This window comes from Suncus etruscus, chromosome 18 (genome assembly GCF_024139225.1).
Source record: "Suncus etruscus isolate mSunEtr1 chromosome 18, mSunEtr1.pri.cur, whole genome shotgun sequence".
Taxonomy (NCBI): Eukaryota; Metazoa; Chordata; class Mammalia; order Eulipotyphla; family Soricidae; genus Suncus; species Suncus etruscus.
The window spans coordinates 45108529-45129977 of NC_064865.1; the positions used below are offsets into that span (position 1 = coordinate 45108529).

Below are 21449 nucleotides of genomic sequence, written 5' to 3' on the forward strand. Positions count from 1 at the left end.
CACCTGCCTGGCACTCCAGACAGTTCTATAGAGAAGGTGGTGGTGGTTGTCTGAACAGTGACACAAAGAAAAAATCACTTCCATCAGTAACTAAAATATGGCCACATGATCCTGAGCCCTTCCTTGGGTGGCAGGTCCTGCTTCCTGACAGCAGTTCCACAGAGGGTTCTAATAGTTTTGGAGGGAACATTTGCAGGCTGGCTAGATGTCATTGGTGATGCCTTTACATGCATTTCTTCCTTCGCCCCCAACCCCTGACAGGTGTTTTCTTACTTTGAGGAAAGTCATGTGTGGGATTATTTCCTGCTGGGTTTTCTTCCTGCTGCCATCATCCTGGTTAGGCGTCCAGTTTTTTGAAGCAGGAGAACAGTGTCTCTGCCCAGAGCTACCAAATCCTTCTCTCCTTGGGCATATCTCTCTTGCTGACTGCCACGTAGGGGTCATTGAGGTAACCTGCTGCTTCCAGATATCATGTGTCTAAGTTTTGTCCCTTTTCTTACCTGTAGGGCTCCTTGGTAATGGCCAGTCTAAGGGATTAGGACCAACATCAGAACAGTCAGAGAATGAGAAGGACGATGCATCCCAAGTGTCCTCTACTAGCAACGATGTTAGTTCTTCAGATTTTGAAGAAGGGCCGTCGAGAAAAAGGTCAGTACCCACGGCTGGAAAAGAAAAACTGGTACCATGAGCCAGGAACTTCCAACTAGCCACCCACCCAGCTTTTGCCAACATGGGAGCAAAATTGGGAGCATTTTGCTGAGCTCCTGGACTTTTCAGAGGAATCTGAACTCTGGATTTTTGAAGATCTATCTACTGTCCTGGTTTTTAAATATTGGCCACTTAACACTTTTCATTTTTTGGGTCAAACCTGGTGGCAACTCCTGGCAGACTCGGAGACCATATGGGATGCTGGGGATTGAACCCAGGTCAGCCGCATGCAAGGCAAACAAATGCCCTACTTGGTATGCTATTGCCCTGCACCTGTTTTATTTCGAATAAACAAAATTGCTATGGGGTAAATGAAACATATCCCCACTATAATAATTGGCTGTATAATTCTCAACACTTGGCTTAGCTCTTCATTTTAATTGGTTTTATTATTTTTAAAACCCAAGAATATTTTTGAGTCTATTAGGTGGTCTTTAGCCATCTCTTTAGAGAGGTACTTGTAAACATTTGAAAAATTAAATATGATGCTGTAACATTTTGTTTTTTCTTATCGGGAAAGCATAATCCTTGTGATGTTTTAGCCTGTTGATACCATGGGAAGTCTGTTCTTAAAATGCCTAATCGCCGTCCTGTTGTCTATGACTTTTATTTTATTGAAACCATTGTGATTGATAGAGTCCTTCATAGTTGGGTTTCAGACACATGAGTATGAATTTTAAATAAACGTAAGATAGTTTGATAAGAAAGCTGGCTATGGTAGTGTGATAAAAGTTGTAGTCCTACGGTCAGATAGTGCCAGTGGTCATCATCTAGCAATATTATCTTTGGGTACTTATAAAACTCCTTTGTTAGCTATCTGCTTAGATCTTGTTTCGGTATTGGGGAACTTCCACACCTCAATTTTGCCCTTTAGCATTTATATTTCTTTTTGTCCCTTTTCTGTTTTTCATACATAGTCAGTGTTTTCCTAGGTTGACTACAGATTTTTTTTTTCCTTTCTTCTCCTTCTTAGAATCTGTAGAAGAGGTCTGGGAAAGGAAAGGATTTTTCCCTGATCTGGTCTTTGTTTATTCTACCTACGGAACAGTAGTTGTGTTTTGGGTACCAATCCAGTTAGGGGTGAGTTTAATGAAGAACTGACTCTGCTGGAAAATTAGGAGGAAAAGACAAGGTTAGCCAGATGTCAATAATAAAAACCATCTCAAAAATACTTTGGACCTGAAAATTGAGCAGATAGCTCCAAGTCAGTTTATGTCACAATGCTGTCGTGCCCACGGGTGGTCTTTGTACATAGTCTTGATTTACTTACTCGGTATTAGAATGTGTCATTAGATTTATTAGTATAGATGTGTGTGCCTCTCGCCCTGCTGCCCAGCATGGATCAGTCTAAGAGCTATATATGTGGCTGTCACCATCTTCTACTATTGTTTGGGAGTGACTGACACAGTGCCTGGTGTTCCTCGAGCTATTCCTTCGAGATCCAGCTTGAGGGTGTGATGCTGGAGACAGGAGGCCTGAAGGATTGGGGGCGCCCTGTCCCTGGCTTCTTGGGCCTTTCTCACATGCGAGTATAGCTTTGTACCTATATGTGCAAACACCATTTTTTCTGCTGTGACACTGGGCAGAAACATTTTGTTCAGTGTTGAATTTAAGGGAAATTATTTCTAGCCTGCCAAATTACTTTATATTTTGGGTTCCTCAGTCATGTGCTATTGTATTTGGCTAAGGATCACATTTTACTTGCAAAGTGTCACCACTGTGTAGATTCACGGAGACGTGATGTTGCTATCACCATAGCACAGGGTGGTTCAATGTTAGTCTGTGGAGATGAGAATTACAGGAGGAGATAGGCTTTCAGGAGATAGGGCAAATGTTGCTTGCATTGTTAAAGGGAGTGGAGAGCCAATATGAAGGAACACTGAATACCTTATAGTTCTTTGAAGTTTGTTTTGATCCCTCATTGATAGTGTAAACAATTTTGTCTAGAATTTGGATTCTAGTCAGTGTACTTTTGGGTCACAGGTTTTTGTACTCTGCCGCTGATCCACTTTGTCTAGCCATTTAACTCACAATATGCCAGGTAGGACATTTGCCTTGCACACGGCTGACCTAAGTTTGATCCCAGGCACCCAATATGGTCCCCTGAGCACAGAGCCATGAGTTAAGCCTTGAATACCGTTGGAGTGATTCCAAAATAAAACAAAATATTATTTTGGCTTGCTACACAAAGTTTGGTTGTGACAAGCACTTTCTGAAGCTTTAGGTAAATCATTAACTAGATAAACTGCATTTTACCTTGTTTATAGTTTTCTGAGCCTCATTATACGCATGAGAAGAACATGTTTTATTATTGACCATTTGCATGCTGTTGGCATTTAGACTTTGTGTCAAGAAATACTGAACCTTAAGATTCTAGCCTTGATTTGAGTATTTACTTTAGAAAAAACATGTTAATTTTCTCTCATTCTCTACCCTCTCCTTTCCTCTCTCCTCTTTCTCTTCCCTCTTGTTCTTCCTTTTTTATTTTATTTTATTTTATTTTATTTTATTTTATTTTATTTTTTTTTTGGTTTTTTGGGTCACACCTGGCAGTGCTCAGGGGTTATTCCTGGCTCCAGGCTCAGAAATTGCTCCTGGCAGGCACAGGGGACCATATGGGGCGCCGGGATTCGAACCGATGACCTCCTGCATGAAAGGCAAACGCCTTACCTCCATGCTATCTCTCCGGCCCCCTTCCTTTTTTATTTTTTTCAAACAACATGAATTGTTAATCTGTTGTGGATTCTTTTTGATGCACATTTTAAGGATTCCCAGTTAATATTGTTTGTCTTGGGAGGAAAAGTTGCAACTTTATGTGTTCAACTTACATAAGAGAAATAAAGTTTTGGTATAGACCCTCATACAGTCTTGGGTTAGACCTTATCTTGAATTTTTAACCTGTAAATGAAAATGATTCTATTTTCTGAGGTTCCTTATAGCATATTTTTAAAAAGTCATGATTGCATCCCATGTGCTGACAAATAATTGTATTTCTACAGAAATTCTTCCTAAGTTAGTTTTGGTTTAGTTTTCACTGGTATTATTTGAAGGTGGATGTCTTTTTGTCACCTAGAAAGGAATAGAACCCAGAATTGACTGTGGCCAATGTTTAGCTCCTTCCCTACTCCAGTCATTTTATATTCTTCACATTGCATATAGTACTTGTAAAATATGTGATTCCTTACAGCAGTGCTTCTCAATTATTTTCTGTCATGCCTCCCTAGGAAGAAGAAAACATTTTTCGTGCCTCCCCCCCCCCCCACTGCGCGACTGTAAATAGTATCTTTATTAAAAACTTTAACCTGCAAAACAAAAATACATAAAATAATTTGAGCTGATTTTTTTTTTTAATCAGAGGTGATGTCTGGATTAATGGCTACAATGAGCACGTTTGGCAATGCATAGCTTTTCGAAGCGGGGTTTGAAGCAGGCACAGCAACTCTCAGCTCCAGAGACATACAGAGACACAAACATGGAGCTTAGCTTGTTAAGACAGTGTTTGCCGAGGTCAAACACACCCCCTTTACAGAGCGGGGGGGGGGGTGCGCCCCACTATTTGAGAAGCACTGCCTTACAGACATCAAGGGGAAGAGAAAAAAAATGATTACTCATATTGGAGTGTTTTCAGATTGTCCTTAGAATCTCCATGTAAGGGCTGATGGGAAATTGTGAGTATGACCCTCTTCTGAAGCTGTTGCGTCATAGGAAGGTCCTGTATGGTAGTATGGTAGGTAGTGTGACTTGCTTCTGCTGAAGATGCTCCTTGCAAAGGGCAGGTATGCATGAGGTGAGGTTTGGTTAGTGGACAGATTCCATCTTGGTTGTTTTCATGTTAGTCACTGCTTCACTTTGGGATCGGTCCCTTTTTGCCTTAATGCTTAACACTAAGATAGGTCCCTGATAGTGCTTGTAAGCAAATTATAGAGCAGTTTATTGAACTAGAAAAAGTGCAGAATGTCTCTGTGGGGCCATACTTGTATGCTTTTTGTTGCACAAAACAGCTTTTTGCTGCTCTAGTTTAAGACGTACTGAGTTCAAGGATCATTGGTTCTGCTTCAGTAGACTGGATTCTACTAAAGAACAGTTTTAAGGGGAAAGATGGCAAAATTTAGTATGGTTTTATTTTTTACATAGGAGCTGGTATTGAAGAGATCGACTATTCTCCCAGGCTTTTAACTTGTATTCTTTTCAAGATTAATGTATTAATGTTGTAACTGGTTATTTTGTTCTGACTTATTGATAGGTAGTGCTTATTTTCTTATCTCCAAATTTTGGAGGAAGATAGGCCCAGATGCAGAGGGTACTTGTTTGGCAACATGCATTATTAGAATTTGATGCTACTCTAATAATGCAGTACCTTTAAGTAGAATTTTCAGAGCCTTCATTTTGACATTTTCCCAAAATAAAATACATCAGTATGGTTGAATACTATGCACACTTCTTGTTATTGCCAATATTTAAAACAAAATAAGCCACAAAGATTTTAAGAGTATTTCTTTTAAACTCTTTTGGTTTGGGGGGCACACCTGGAAGTTCTTAGCAGTGAGGTAGGGATTTTTTAATTCATTTTTTAAAATTTAATTTAATTTTTGAATTTAATTTTTTTGGGTTTTTTTATATCTTTATTTAAATACCTTGATTACAAACGTGATTGTAGTTGGGTTTCAGTCATATAAAGAATTTTTGAATTTTGGGGCCGGGAAGGTGGCGCTAGAGGTAAGGTGTCTGCCTTACAAGCGCTAGCCAAGGAACGGACCGCGGTTCGATCCCCCGGCGTCCCATATGGTCCCCCCAAGCCAGGGGCAATTTCTGAGCACTTAGCCAGGAGTAACCCCTGAGCGTCAAACGGGTGTGGCCCAAAAACCAAAAAAAAAAAAAAAAAAAGAATTTTTGAATTTTAAAAGCGCTATCTCAGGCAATGCTGTTGGAGAGGTTTGGGGGGTGGTGGGATGTCTGTGACTTTAAAAAAAAAAGTGATGCAAAAAAAAAACACAACAAAAATGATGGAGGTCTGGCACTGTGTTGCTGGGGTTAGCATAGCTCTGGATCCAATGGTGCTCAGGGCTCCATGTACATCAGGGATTCAGACTCAATGCCATGCCTTGCCTTGCCTTGCCCATGGCAGACTTGAGTTTGAGCCAGCTCCCACTTTTCTCATGTTTTCATTTAGATACCTTCTTCTGGACAGTCTATTGCAGATTATTATGTTGTTACAGCCGTGAGGAGTATTTTATGACTTAAAGACTAGTACTATAATAATTCTGAATTTCAGAGCTCTTTTGACTAAAATGTATCCTCTACTTAGAGGAAGCAGAGAAGGGGCAAATTTGAGAAATAGAACATTAGGTGGCCACTCTAATAAATGCAAAAAGTTGTGGAGTTCAGTATAAATGTTGATTTAGCGGTGTCCAGCCTTTTCATTCACCCAAGTAGATGTACTTGGTAGTGCTGTCTTTTCAGTAGAGAGAAAGATGCTTCTGCTAGTATTTCCCTTTTGCTTTGGTCTGAATGGCATTTCTTGTGCTGGTCTGCTAGCATAAAATGAATCTTTCATATATTTTAAATATCTTTATTTACCTTCATTCATTTAACATTTAATTAATTTTTAATCAATTTTTTGGGAGATGGGCCCACACCTGATAGTGCTTAGAGCTTACAGTGGGCTCTGGGTTCAGGGATCACTCCAGTTGATGTTCAGGGGACCATATGGGATTCTCAAATCCAGGAAATTAGCCTGTATGCTTAAAGAATAATTTTGCTGGGTATAATACTAGGTCTCTGGGGACTCATAATCTTCCTGTAGCTCACCACCATGTACCTATATACTATTTTTCTATACATTCTGTGTTGGCTTCGTTTCTGACACAAGCATTCTTAAGTCTGGGGTTGGGGGAAGAAGAAAATTTCCAGCCCCCACAAAACACATTTTCTTTTCAAGTCTCGTGTTAGAGGCCTTTGTAGAGACAGTTTGTTCTAGACAGAAGACAAGTTCTGAATGACAGAGGCTGTTCTGTTCCCAGAGCCTCTTCCTGAGGGAACTGGGTTTTAGAGTGTTATGCGCCTCTCTCTCTCTCTCTCTCTCTCTCTCTCTCTCTCTCTCTCTCTCTCTCTCTCTCTCTCTCTCTCTCTCTCTCTCTCTCCCCCTCCCTCCCTCCCTCCCTCCCTCCCTCTTTTTCTTTCTTTCCTACCTCAGTTATTGTTATTTTTACAGTTTATTTTGGAATTTTTACAAACTTCATTGTCTCTGTTCATTGTCTTCTACTTTTTTTTTTGGGGGGGGGGCACATACCTGGCAGCACTCAGGGGCTACTCCTGGCTCTGCTCAGAAATTGCTCCTGGCAGGCACAGGGGTGAGGGGGGGGGGCATGTGGGATGCTGGGATTCAAACCATCATCGGTCCTGGGTTGGCTACTTGACTAGAGTATTTTATAATCAAGTATAGGGTTGGTTTTCTGCTTGCCTATTAATTCTATTGTTTGTGTCATTTTGTATCTTTTGGGTTTGATGGATAACTAGTATAGATATTTCTGCTATTTTTTTCTTGTCTGATGATTTCTTATTGGATGTCAAGTTTCATTGCTCTTCTATTGAAAGTATTTAGTTGCTTCCTGGTTGTTGTTTTTTTTTATACCTTTTGTTTGTTTGCTTATTTATGTTTTTTTTGGGTCATATCAGAGGTACTCAGGGTTTATTTCTGGTTCTAAGCTGAGGGATCACTCTTAGCAGAGCTCTAAAATCCAGGTCATTTGTTTGCAAAGCAAGTATATTACCTACTATATATCTCTAGACGTATCTCTGTCCTTTTGTTTTGTTTTGATCACACCAGGTGGTTATTCCTGATGGTGGCTATTTCTGACTCTGTGCTCAGAAATCGCTTCTGGCAGGCTCTGGGGACTATATGGCAGGGGTGTCGAACACGTGGCTCTCAAGCCGCATGTAGCTCCCGACCAAACCTCTGAAGAGAGATCTCTGAGCACGTAGTCCCACCCCAGGCTGTGTCCTCCCATCTCCCATCCCTCGGAAATGACTGCACGGGCCAGCAAGTGGGGGGACCCATGTGTCACATGTTGGGTCACATATGGCTGTGAGTTCTTAGTGTGGAGGACGCAGCACACCCTCACCATCACTGCAGGATTTTTACCCTCACTCAAAATGGCAAAATGCAATATGTGTTTAATAGATTATTGTTAAAATTATATGCTTTTTTGTGAGTGTTTGTCTGTTTTGGCAGGTCACTGTGTGGTGTGTCTCTCTGACTCTCACAGTTTAAAATTTTGGCTCTTTGTGTCGAACTTGTTCACCACCACTGCTATAAGGGATGCTGATAATCAAACCTGGGTCTGTCCCACGTCTGCCGCATGCAAGGCAAACACCCCCTACTGTTGTTCTATAACTCCAGCCTCTCTATGTCTGTTTTTGGATATTATAATTGTATTATTAGGAGACATTCTGTGTCTTTTGACTCTGTCTTTAAGCTATGATAGGCATTTTGTTAGGTAGGGCCAGAATGATATTTGATGTAGTGTTATAGATTTCCTATTATTCAGGCAAGTTTCTAATATTCCAGATTGCTTCATTCAATTATTCTACTTTATATTACATAATTAAATTTAGGCTTGCCATCTTTGATTCCCTTGTACAGTCCTGTTCTTGGCTCTGTGTGGGATCTGGGATTTGTTGCATAAATTCCTTTCTTGTGTTTGATCTTAGGTAGTTTCTTAGAAACTCATGCGCTTATTAATACTAAGCTAGTACTTGAGGACCTACTGCAGGTTCTGGAGTTTTCTTTCTGTCGTCTGGCTTGTAGGGAACAGTTTGATGTCTCTCAACTTTTAGCTCCTTATCTCCTTAGTTCACCCCCTCCTCATGGCATGAACTGGAAAGTTTCTCAGGGATGAAATTGGGGCCTTCATTTGTTTCCCATTTCTTTGGGTTTCTGGTACTTGTGTTCTTTAACCTATGTGGATTTTCAGTTATTTCTGGAGAGGGTTTAGATCCTGTCCCTTCTGTTTCTTTTGGAAGCCAAAGGGCCTGTGTTATTTTTGAATGTTGATTGAGCAAGAGCATGACAAAGAAACGCACCCCCAGGAAATGTAGCTGCCTTGTTTGTACTTGATGTTACTCATAGTCATAACCTTTTCATTCAAAATTGTTATGCAATTCATGCTTTCTCTTTGAATGACTAAGGGAGCTCTGAAACAATGGAAAAGAAAAACTCTAAAATAAAAAAACAGTAGGGGGGTTGTGCAAGAAAGCCTGGGACTTTTTCAGAAACCTTTTAGACTTGGAAGTTCTGCCATTCTCAGTGAATCTGACACAGTATGCATAGAAATCTGACTTGTATCTTCAAAAACATCTCTTGAGTGGTGGAATCAATAAATGTTCCAAGTGCATGACCATTGGCACCACAGTCAGGATTTGGACCTGAGTGGGCTCTGTAGTACCTGAACACTTCTTGTACTTTCTACCATGTTCAGCCCTCTGAGGAAAAGGGAGCAGAGGGATGAACTTGGAGATCTAGGCCTTTTTGACTAGATCACATGTCCTCTGTTATAAGGAGCTTATCCCACCCAATACATCTCTCTCCTGGCTTCTGTCTTCCTCCTTGGATGAGATAGTTCCCCTCTACCCCAATTAGAAATTGGGGAATAGGAAGAAGGAAATGTCCACCTCCCACAAAACACATTTTCATTCATTCATTCATTCATTCATTCATTCATTCATTCATGTTTTTTTGGGTCACACCGTCAGTGCTCAGGGGCTACTCCTGGCTCTATGCTCAGAAATCGACCCCGGCAGGCTTGGGGAACTATATGGGACGCCAGGATTCAAACCACCGTCCTTCTACATGCAAGGCAAATGCCTTACTGCTGTGCTATCTCTCTGGCCCCCATATTTTCTTTTAAAGTCTCCTGTTAGAGGCCTTTGCAGAGACAGATTGGTCTAGACTGAAGACAAGTTCTGAATCACAGAGATTGTTCTGTTCCTTATGCCTCTGCCCTGATTTCACTTTTCCTCCGTGGGTTGGAGTGGAAACTGGCTGATACTGGAAAAGGTGAAGATGAGGAAGAGGGTGAAGGCAGCATTCTCACTCCTGGGGTATGTTGAGGGAATGAACCACTTCCCTTTTCCTGCTGTTTGTGGTTTCTGCTCTTTGTGTGTTTCTGCTCTTTGCAGGTTGAACATTTTTTGCTGGCATAAAGCCAGGGTCAGACAGTTCAGCTCAGCAGAGCACTGAGGGGCCTTTCTGCCACTGCACCCTGGTACAATTTCATGGGTGCTGCTGTCATCGTTGCCCCACAGGTTTTTTTCCTGAATCTCAGTGCCCCAGGTTCTGTGCATAATCTTAGAGATCTCCAGCTTTGCTTTGCTCCTTTCCTGCTCCTTTCAGCTACCACTCCAGGGTCTCTGAAAAGGAGGGGTTTCCCACCATCTGCAGGAGGCCTAGAGGTTGCTGGCATGTTTGTCTATAGGGGAAGAAGGAGATTGCCAAAGCAGCATACCCTGGCTGCTTTGTTCACACCATTATTTGTAGGTTTATGAGATTCCCCAGCACTGGGAATTTGAACAACTTGGCAAGAAGATTAGTGACACAGTTTGACTTGAGCCTACACCATTGGCTCTTTGACTTTGGCTCACCAGAAGCAGAGTCTCCTTTCTCACCATGCAGGGTCCATGTCTGTCATCCTTCCCACTGTCAGATCCACTAAACTTTGCATGGGGATGGGCTCGGCGGTGCCAGGCCCCAGGAAGTGGCCCATAAGCCCTCATCTTCCTGTCAAGCTGAGGTCCAGGTGCTTTTTGAGGTAGGCTATAGTATCTGAGGACTAGAGGATGGAAGTACTCATGGGAAAAGTTTGGGTGAAAGTATGCATCGCAAAGAAAGACCATGCGGACTGGGGTATAGAGGCCTGCTCTGATTGGGGACTGGACAAACTCAAACTGGCGCATCTTTCTGTATCCTGCTAGTAAATGGCAGGAGGATATGAAGACTTTTCTGGACCATCCTCTTTCCAACCTCTTCCCTGCACTTGTAGCCAAGCAAAGACAAGCCATTAATAATAAAGAGAGATGTGTATGCAGTGAGGTGCCCCATCCCCTTGACTTTCATCTTTATGGCTTGGCTCTCATTGCTCTGTTCTCTGCTGCCTCTTGTCCTTCTCATGCCTGTGTCAGCAGGGCATGGACACTCAGCTGGGTGTGAGGGACAGATTTGGGGTTCACTTTATAATGTTATACTGGGACACCTCAGGATCTTTGTGCATGGGGGAAATTTCCTCTTGTCTTTTCTCCAGATACACTTTATCCTTCTGGAATATTCTCCTTTTCTGGTGACTTGAAGGTTCCTTTTCTCTCTTCATTGGCATGTGGCCAGGACTTGTGGTTTATCTTTCCCAGCCCAGGCACCTGACCTCATTCATCTCTAGCCTGATACTGGAAGGAACCATAGTCTCAGGAGAGCCTGGGCCTCAGTGCACCTGCTGACTTCAGGAGAACACGATCTCTGCCCACAGTTGGTTTCTCTTGGGATGGGGAGGCAGGACTCATAGTCCTCAGCATATGGGGTTTCTGAAGACCCAGAGTTGAGCTGGAGTTCTGTGGCACCTGGTGGTAGCCTAAACCTCTCTAAATAATGACCAGCAGTTAAGTGGTTTAAGGCAGAACATGCATTTTTCTAGCATTCTATTCACCATTCTCTGGACTAGAGATGGGGAGAGGACAGGTGTGATTGACATTCTAGAATCAGAAACTATACACCAGATTTCATTGCTCCTCCTAACCCTTCTGGAGATGACAGTCAGCACATCTCAAGAAAATGTTTTGCAAGGTTGCTATGAACTCTTGTATGAAAGCACTTTTTTTTTTTGCCACACCCAGTGGTGCTCAGGGCTTAATCCTGGCTCTGCACTCAGAGATCACTCATGGTTGATTTGGGGAAACCATACAGGATGCCAGACATCAAACCTACAAACATCTGACCCACTGTTCTATGTCTGATTCTGAAAGAAAGGTATTCGGGTGTGTGTAAGGTAAATTGCCTTTTAAAAATAGGTTATTTCACCCCTTCCTTTCCTGTGCTATTCTGAGGTCGCACCGTAGCTTGCACTGTTCACACCTTTCTTGCCAGGGTTCATACTGCCCACAGAGTGTAGGTGGTGCCAGGATTGGATTTGTGGATTCACACATGCCAGATAGGAATTCACCTGCTGTGTCCTCTTCCTGGCCCTGTTTCAGATCACTGTGGAGTGTCCACCACGGTTTGAATTCTTTAGGCAATTAGCCTTTGGATTAGTTCCTTAATACCACATTTTACTGCATAATCACCCCATCACATTTTTTAGTAATGCCAACACAATTGTTAAAACAAAAATGCTGTGTGGAATGGTCACATGCAACTCCATCTCTTCCACCTGCCCCTTCATTGGCGTAAAATCTGCAATGGTTTTGTGGTGAAATCTAGTATGATTGCTATTTTATTGATGAGAAAATGGAGGCTGAAGAGATTGCACTGCTTGCCTGAGCATTACACCATTGGGCGTTTTGTCTTAGGGCACAGGGAACAGTTACTGGAGATCCCCGTGGGACACAACTAGTGGCGAGAGACACAAGTGTTTTTGTTTTCACAATTTTCCCAGAGGCCCGAAGAGTCTGAGGTGATGCTAACTCATTCACCAAAATTTATGTTGTTGGCTGGGTTCTTCGATCAGTTTAAGAGATGAGTCCTTTGCCCCTTTGCTTGGGGTCATCGTCATTCCAGGAACAAGAACAGAAGCCATTCACCCACTGCAACATTGGGGAGAAGGTGTGGCACAGAAAAAAATCAATTGGAAAGTGTCTGGGACATTGGGCAATTTGGTTGAGGTGACAAATACATGGAGGTTTTCCTTCTCTGAGAGGGATGAAAATGAGCTTGAAGCTCTAAAACAGCTTGTGGTGTGCCCTAGACTCCCTGGCCAAGCTCTTCCAGCAATGTCTGCTGGAATGATGGGAACCAGCGGCCGCCTCTTGGCCAAAATCCTGCCAAAGAGACAGTCCCGGCGCCTTGAGCTCCATTAATCTGGTAGCTGGATGTGGTGGGACGATGACTAATGACTGGAGAGCATCTTGGTTTGCCGAGAGGAGACCACAGCTGCTGGGTCGGTGTACCAGGAGCCGGAAGGGCCTCTCTCTGCCTTGCCTGTGACTGACTTAAACACGAGGTGGTTCTTTGTGGTTCTTTCTTACAGCGGCTCTCTCTGGCTGACCTCACAAGAGTGCCGGATGTGTTGACAAACTGTCTCACCCATCTGTGAGCTTGTGACAGGAGGGCTAGTTGATTTGAAAGGGCACGTGTGAATGTTGGGATGGGAAAGCGAATTGCAAATTCCAGGCCAGTTTTCTGTCTGGCAAGGCCTTGTAGCTCATGGAACAGTTGCCTGTTTTAAGAACCAAGGGTACTTTTTTTTTTTTACCCCTTCCTGGATGCAGTGATGACCCAGTGATGGGTCCTTCCAGCTAACTGGTTTCACCAATATCCCCCAAGTAAGCAGGTTGACAAATTATAGCATTAGAATTAAATAAGAAAACTCGCCTCAGCCCTAAGTGAGCCTGGTGAAAATTTTGGACCGGCCTCCAAATCAAGTCTAACCCAAGATGTGCTCATGGGCACCGGATTCATTTGTTAAAAGCATGCTGGGCAATCACATTAGCGCCCTTGATTAGCAGAAAAAGCAGAGGAACATTGTGTATTCACCTTTGCAAGTGGAAAGCCCAGCTCCAGCTATGTTTTCTTCCACTCTTTTCTTTTTTTTAAGCCCCAGAGGAAGAGTTGATTGAAACAGAAGCCCTTTGAAAGGCCTAAAACGCTCTTTGAACATTACCACGGCTGTTTTCCCATCTTAGCTTCAACTCATGCTGGTCCCATTCTATCCCAAGGTTGAGTGTCGCTATGGAATGTCAGTTTCCCTCGGTTCCATGCCTACACTCAACACCATGGGCATAACTATTGGCCTCAGGGCAGTGTCCCCGAGTCCCAGCGTGTAGGAGCCCAGCAGAATACCCATCTCCTGGGCAGGGTTCATGGCGGGCAAGGGGGTCTTGCAGGAGCCCAGGCTGAGGATAGATTGCCTCCTGAGGGGAAGGAGACAGGCTGTCTGTCTCTGTGCTTTGTGCCAGCACCCCAGAGAGCTCAGAGGCCTCTGTCACATTTGTTGGTTTAAGAAAAACGTGTGGAACTTGACACACACACACTTTTTTTTTTAAGCTGCTATGACCATGTCCTCTTCCTGTTCCCTTAGAGACCTGATTGCAGGGATAGTGCTCCTGCCTCCCATGCAAATTATGGCCTTGCTAGCTAGCATGCTTGGTAGTTACCATGGAAACCGGGTACCAGCTTCTTCCCTTTCTCCTCCCTCTCAGCTCTGCCTCGTCTTTTCACTGGAGCACTTTTTTATTTATTTATTTTTTTTTTCGTAAGCCACCTAACGGACCTGCGTCAACATGTCCCCGTCTCGTCTGCGGGCTCGGACCCTCCTGGAAACGAGTTGGTGGTATGTGGCGACGCTTTTTAATGGAATGGTGTGGGAACACAGACACGGGTGGCAGACCTGTGATGCTGTGTGTGAGGGTTTCCGAGACAGCTCGCTTGGGGACGGGAGGGACAGCCATTGGTGTCGCTTGCAGTGGGGGGTTGGGGATGAGGGAGAACCGTGGCTTTTGGTGTAGAAAGTTCCTAAGCACCAGGCTGCTTGGCGCCTCCATTCTGTGTTGCAGGCATTGTGGTGGTGGAGATGGGAATGGGGTGTTCTCACTGCCAACGCCTGCACTTCCGGTGCCTGCTGGCTTCTGGGTTGATGATGAGACGGGCGTGGGGGTGGCTAGACAGAGTCTCAGATACCAGAGCAAGGAGTCAGCATTGGAAATGCAACTCATTCATACAGAGGCTTGGGTTTATTTCTACCTTTAAGATGTAAAGAGGAGACCAGACAATGTGGGGTGGTGGTGGTGTTTTTTTTTTTAACCCCGTTGGAAAAATGTAAACTCGTGTGTGTGTGTGTGTGTGTGTGTGTGTGTGTGTGTGTGTGTGTGTGCGCATCACTGGGTGCTGCCCAAACACCCCACTCCCTCCAATAATCTCTTGTTTGGGATATGTGTGTGTGTGTGTGTGTGTGTGTGTGTGTGTGTGTGTGTGTGTGTGTGTGTGTGTGTGCATCACTGGGTGCTGCCCAAACACCCCACTCCCTCCAATAATCTCTTGTTTGGGATTTGTGTGTGTGTGTGTGTGTGTGTGTGTGTGTGTGTGTGTGTTTGTGTTTTTGAACCAAACCTGGCAGTATTTAGGGGTTGCTCCTGGGAGCTAGGGGACCATATGGGATGCCTGAGATAGAACCTTGGTCGACTGCACACAAGGCAAATGCCCTACATGCTGTGCTATCACTCGGACCCCATAAAAGGTAAAATCTTTTAAAAAGCATGATCTTCTCCCAGCCTGTGCATGATCCTCTCCCAGCCTGTGCCTCGTTCGGGGTGTTCCGTGATCTTGAAGTGTGCCCCCCCTCACCAGAAGGCAAGGAAGTTCACATTCCTAGCATGTGGTTGGAGTCTGTGTGTTTGGGCCCAGGAGCAGTGAACTGACGGCCAGCACTATGCTCACCTGAAAATTCAAGCTATAGAAGAGTTTGGCAGTTAAGGGGATACAGGTAGTTGTCTTGCATGTAGCCAACTTTGACTCCATCCCTGATACCATATCACCCTCTGAGCACAGAGTCAGAAATGGTTCCTGAGCACTGTTGGGTGATATCCCAAACTCTACCCTCTCTGGTCCCTTGACCCCTTTCCAACTAATGGGCTTCATCAGCCAGGATCCTCCTGGTTTTTCTACGTCTTCCCCATGCTGTTAGCTTCTAGAGCACTGAGAATGTATGAGCATGTTTCTTTGCCTGTGAGTGATGGAGTGGCCTCATCAAGTGCCAGAATAGGGCCCTTCCTTGAGGAAGAGACACATTTCTCTTCACAACAGTCCAAATCTGTTTTCTTTTTCTTTCTTTCTTTCTTTCTTTCTTTCTTTCTTTCTTTCTTTCTTTCTTTCTTTCTTTCTTTCTTTCTTTCTTTCTTTCTTTCTTTCTTTCTTTCTTTCTTTCTTTCTTTCTTTCTTTCTTTCTTTCTTTCTCCTTCCTTCCTTCCTTCCTTCCTTCCTTCCTTCCTTCCTTCCTTCCTTCCTTCCTTCCTTCCTTCCTTCCTTCCTTCCTTCCTTCCTTCCTTCCTTCCTTCCTTCCTTCCTTCCTTCCTTCCTTCCTTCCTTCTTTCTTTCTTTCTTTCTTTCTTTCTTTCTTTCTTTGAATTTAGTTTAATTTTTATATTTTGGGGGGTTTGAGGGCCAACACCCAGTGACGCTCAGGGTTTACTCCTGGCTTGGGGCATCGAACTGTGGTCTGTCCTAGGCTAGCATGGGCAAGGCAGACACCTTACCGCTTGTGCTACCACTCCAACCCCTGTTTTCTTTTTTTTAAATTAATGTTTTAAGTGCCACCACAAGTTGCTTGCTGGCTGTTTTGAAGTTTTCCCCATTGTTGCTCGCCTTTTTCAGAGGGTTAAGAAAGAGGCAGGCATCAGCAGCTTGGTAGTAATCTGGTTTCTTCTTTAAATACCACCCTCCCCCCCTGCCTTGTTTCATCACTCTTCTTACCTCTCTGGTCTAGAAATAGCTCTTCCTTGGCTCCACAGTTGCTCATAGTCTGTCAGAAAACAAAACATGGCCTGTAAACTTGTTCCCGGGGGCCTCTCTTGCGACATTGGGTGAGCAGGAGGAAGTGTTGGTGTTTCCAGCGGGGTCTTCGAACAGCAGTAGAAAGTCATGGAATTTCCATCTACTGGAAATTTTGTGGTTCCCTGGTGATGCCCAGAGGAAGAGAACGTTGCCTTGAAGGCCCTTTGGTTCTTCTGAGCAGCCACCTCACAGGTTTCACAGGCTTCTTAGTTACCCTGAAATCTTTTTTTTTTTTATTTTTTTTTTTACCCTGAAATCTTAAAATGCCTCAGTTGACCATCTGGTTCCATGATAACAAGTATTATATTTTCTCTTAATAAAGTTGATCAACTTACTTGATCTTTTCCTTCTGGTCTGATTTTGGTTTTCCCAGAGGTAGAAGAGATTGCCTTTGTTTATTTGAAGTTTAGCTAGGAAGGGCATTTCTGTGCACATCTCTCTGTGTATGGCCACTCTTTAAGAAAGCTTCATTTAGGGCCGAAGAGATAGCATGGGGGTAAGGTGTTTACCTTGCATGCAGAAAGTCGTTGGTTCAAATCCCGTCATCCCATATGGTCCCCTTGAGCTTGCCAGGAGCGATTTCAACGATTTAAACATTTAATGCCATATTAAAAATTGGGAGGGAAACTAAAAGCAAAAGCAAAACAACACTATTTGGTTTCAGAGAGATTTTTAAAGATTTGAGATAATGCTTCTTTCATATGAAAAAGCTACGTGTTGTGTATATAAACATTTTATGGGATTATTATGTTACTGACCCTATCCTGATCGGTGATTGTGCCCTACCCTAGGGTGTGACCTGGCATTCTGCCCCCACCCTAGGGTGGTACCTGATTCTGCTTCCACCATTGGGTGGTACCTCATTCTGGAGGATAGAAACAAGGGTCTGTGTAAGGCAAGGGGTTTTTTGGCTGGAACTGATGCTGAGGCTTTGGACTTCAGTCTTGTCCACCGAATAAAGCTAATATTTCCACAAGCCTGGCTGTCTGCGAGCTGTTTACCCACCGCTTCACCTCAGAACCGCTGGCTGAACAGGGTGGCAGATGCGTGCTCTGAGCTGGAGGGGAAAGACCTCATCCTCCATCCCTCCATCAGTCAACCTCTTCAAGGGCTACTTGGACCAAGTAAATTTGCTTTGTTTCTGGATTGTTTTGTTTATTTTGGTTTGGTTTTTGGCCGTATCAAACCCCCCCCCCCCCCCCCCAGTGCTACTCAGGGCTTACTGCTGGTTTTGCACTTAGAAATCATTCCTGTTGGGGCTCATAGGGCCATTTGTGGTGCTGGAGAGTGGACCTGGGTTGGCCGAGTGCAAAGCAAGTGCCCTGCTTGCTATGTCACCGCTTTAGTTCAATTTAAGTAAATTGCTGCCTAATAGATTAAGTGCAGCTGACTTGGTAGCCTGTTGATGTTGGGATTGCTGGGACTATTGGCGAAAGCTGGTTTATCAGTGCCACACTTCTGGGGATGGGAGAAGGGACCATAAACTGTTCTTCAGGACAAAGACCACTGAATTTTTGCAGACTCAGGGGTACGAGTGGTGTGTGGAGGCCTGATTGGAGCTAATCTGGAGGTTGTTTGTGATTGGTCTTTGGTTTTGTCACTAAAACATTAATAAAGAAGAAATTTTTTTCCACTTGGAATTGTGCAGGATGGGATTCTAGCTGCTCATCCATGTTTTTCCAGCATCGTTAAATTTAAAAATTAAAAAAAAAAAAGCTAGAATGTAGTTCCAAATATTTTCAGCCTTTTATTCAGTCCACAAGCTATGTGGTGACAAGTCTGCAGACTATGGCTCAGCGCAGGCTGGAGTCTGGTCAGTCTCTGGAGAAGGCCTTTGTGTTCTGTGGGCTGGCACTTGGCCTTTTGGTGCAGATCTTGGCTCTTCCTCTTTGTCAGCAGGTGAGATGCCTTTGCCTTAAGCATTTCTCATTTCTAGGCCTAATTACCGGCTTTGAGAAATAGGGACCTTACAGGTGTGTGTGTGTGTGTGTGTGTGTGTCTGTGTGTGTGTGTGTGTGTGTGTGTCTGTGTGTGTGTGTGTGTGTGTGTGTGTGTGTGTGTGTGTGTGTGTGTCCCCGTCTGCCCCTGTAGGATGAGAACTCCGGAGTCAGGGACCCCGCAGTCCTGTTGGCCTGGGTGTCTGTAATTCTGTGGGAGACCAGGAGCGCCTTTCCTGATAGTTCTTCATCAGGGCTTCGAAGACAGAATCGTGTAGAAGAGAAGAATTGAGATGTTGACAGAATCAGTTCTGCAGAGCAGTTTCAGAAGTTTGGAGATGGTCTTTGGGACAGTGACGGTGCGGCCCAGAGTGTTTGTCTCTGCCAGCAGCCCTGAGCCTAGGAACATTGAGTGGGAAGAAATCCCCTCAAATGGCTACCCACTACCAGGAGGCCAGTGGGGATGGAGGAAGGGAAAGGAGGAAATGCTTGAACTCAGATACTATTGGGTAGTGAAAGAAGGTTCCACGGGCATGAGAAGTGGCTCAGGTATAACAAAGCAAGTTTATTAACAGTCTCCACTGGTTAGGCTGACACAGTGGGGATAGAGAGACACCTGCCTGGCAGCATCTTGGGGCTTCTTTATTGTCTGTGTCTCAGGGCTGCTTCCACAGGAAGTTGGTGCTTTCTAGAGATGAGTTCATTCTGGGAGGTGGGTGAGGGGTTGGGGGAAGGACATGGGGCCTGATTATCTTGAACACAGATGAGTGGTGAGTAGGGACTGTCCCGGCTTGTCAGGGCTTTGACATAAGAGCTTAAACTAGGCATCTTCTTGGGGGAGGGGGAGGGGGGGCTTTTGCTAGGCCTCTTCAGTGGACAAACTTTTCTTCCTTTCTCCCCTCTTTTCCTTCCCTACTCTCATTTCGGCTAAGTTTTCGGGGGATTCCAGTGGAGCTAGTTGGAGTACCAGAGTTTGATGATCCTTACTCCAGATCTATCTATCTCTCTGACTTTAAAGATGTGGGACTCAGTTTGGGGGAGACACTTCCAAGTGAAAGCCTACATTGTTTTTATTGGGCCACACCTGGTGGGACTACTCCTGGCTGGGTGCTAAGGTGACACAGGGGACCAAGTGGCTCAAGGATCAAACTTGAGGGTTCACAAACGAAACATATATTCCAATCTTTTGAATCATCTCTCTCCTCCCTCCCCAATTTTTTGGTTATAGGGCTCGAACCTAGGGCCTCACATGTGAGGCAAGTGTAATTATATTACTAAGTTTTATCTCTAGCCCCCAAATTTGTTTTATTTTTTTTTGGGGGGGGACACCATGCTTGGCAGTAATCACTCCTGGTGGAGTTGGAGCGGTGGTGCAAGCCGTAAGGCGTTCGCTTTGTGTGAAAAAAAAAATAATCCTTATTCCAGGGAATAAATAAATACTGTGAATATTGTAAAGTCCCTGACATGTTACTGTCTGTTCAGAAGTAATATACATTTTACTATAGCATCACTGCAGATGTAGGGATCATTCCTGTGATCAAGAGAAGGAAATCTGGGGCTGATGCAATGGTACAGTGGGTAGGGCCCTTGCCTTGTATGCAGATGATCCAAGTTCGATCCCCAGTGTCCCATATACTTCCCTCAAGCCTGCCAGGAGTAATTCCTGAGTACAGAACCCTGAGCATCACCACGTGTGGCCCCAAACCAAAAACAGAACAGGGATTCCTAGATAGACAGTGCCACAGATAGAACTCTTGCCTTGCATGCAGCTGACCTGGGTTTTGAGCCCCAGCACCACATTGGGTTGGGTTGGCTGTACACCACCAGGAGTTATTCCTAAGTGCAGAGAAAGGAGTAAATTCCGAGAATTTCTGGAACTAGTTTGCTTTCATCAGGCTGATTTAGCTACAGAGATGCTTGATCTCTCAGGAATATTCTCTTTCTACTCCTTGAGGTAAGACTTCAAATGAATTCTGTTGCAATATTGCCTTTCCTTGGTGTGCTGTGATCCTTGGCGGCTTTCTCCTTGGGCTTTCCTTTGTACAAACCTTTCCTGAGACCAACGGGGGAGGCGTGTCCCAGAGCCATTGCTTTCTTTTCTCCTTTCTTTCTTAGGAGTTAGGCCTTCCCAGAAATATTTGTCTTCTGGAAACTTAGCCCTTTGTTTTCTTACATGCCTCCAACTGTTCCTTTCTTCGCACTTTGTGAAACCAAAGAGTTATAATGTCTTTCCTTCCCTTGTGGTTTATTTGAAATTATTTATAGAACAGTCACTGGCCGCCTGCCACCTCCACCTCTCCTCCTCTTCCTCCTCCTCCTCCTCCTCTCCTCCTCCTCCTCTCCCTCCTAACCCTCCCTTCTTTTTTTCCTCTCTTTCCCCTTCCTCCCCACACTGTCTTTTCTATGTGATGTTGCTTTAGGGAGTTGTTTCTGTGCCACATATACAACTTAGATAAGGGTATTATTTCTCTGTTGCAAACTACTCATCAGAACAGACAATGTGGTCGTCCCCCCCCCCCCGCACCCCCAAAATACACACAAACCAGTACACTCTGGAGCTGTGTCCTGGACCCCAGACAGTGGAATTTAACCTTGTGTTTCCTTTGCCAGTGTGGATCTTGTCTCCTGGCTTCACTTGTATTCGCTCTCCCTCTGGCTAGAACTATGTTCCCACACCAGCTACTGTGGGGCTGCGAATGTCTTGGTTTCTGGGCGCTGGAGAGGAAAAGTTAGAATAATGCATTGTCCCCAGAGTTCTTTTTTTTCTTTCATCACGACACCCAAGTATTCATGGATGGCGTCGAGGCTCACGCACAACAGCCGGTCTCCATATTCATCTATGCCTTTCCAGGTCCTTGGATTATCTTCAAAGGAGAAATTATATTTCTATCTTTTCTTTGTTTGGGGGCCACATTTGGCAGTGCGCAGGGCTTGCTCTCAGGGATCACTCCTGGCAAGGTTCAGGGATGCTGGGACTGAGCCTGGATTAGCCTCATGCAAGTTACGTCATAAAGATGCTCAGACTGAGTTAGAAAATAGAGGCTTATTGGAAAGTAGAA

The 21449-nt window shown here is 44.3% G+C and overlaps 1 protein-coding gene across 1 annotated transcript in view; it reads left to right on the top strand.

Moving 5' to 3' along the window:
* The first annotated feature begins 506 nt into the window (after positions 1-506).
* The window catches only part of JARID2 (jumonji and AT-rich interaction domain containing 2), an 81614-nt gene continuing 60671 nt past the window's right edge, over positions 507-21449 (top strand). The window contains exon 1 of the mRNA XM_049765240.1: positions 507-648. The gene's annotated coding sequence lies outside the window, so the exon portion shown is untranslated. The remainder of the gene's footprint in view (positions 649-21449) is intronic.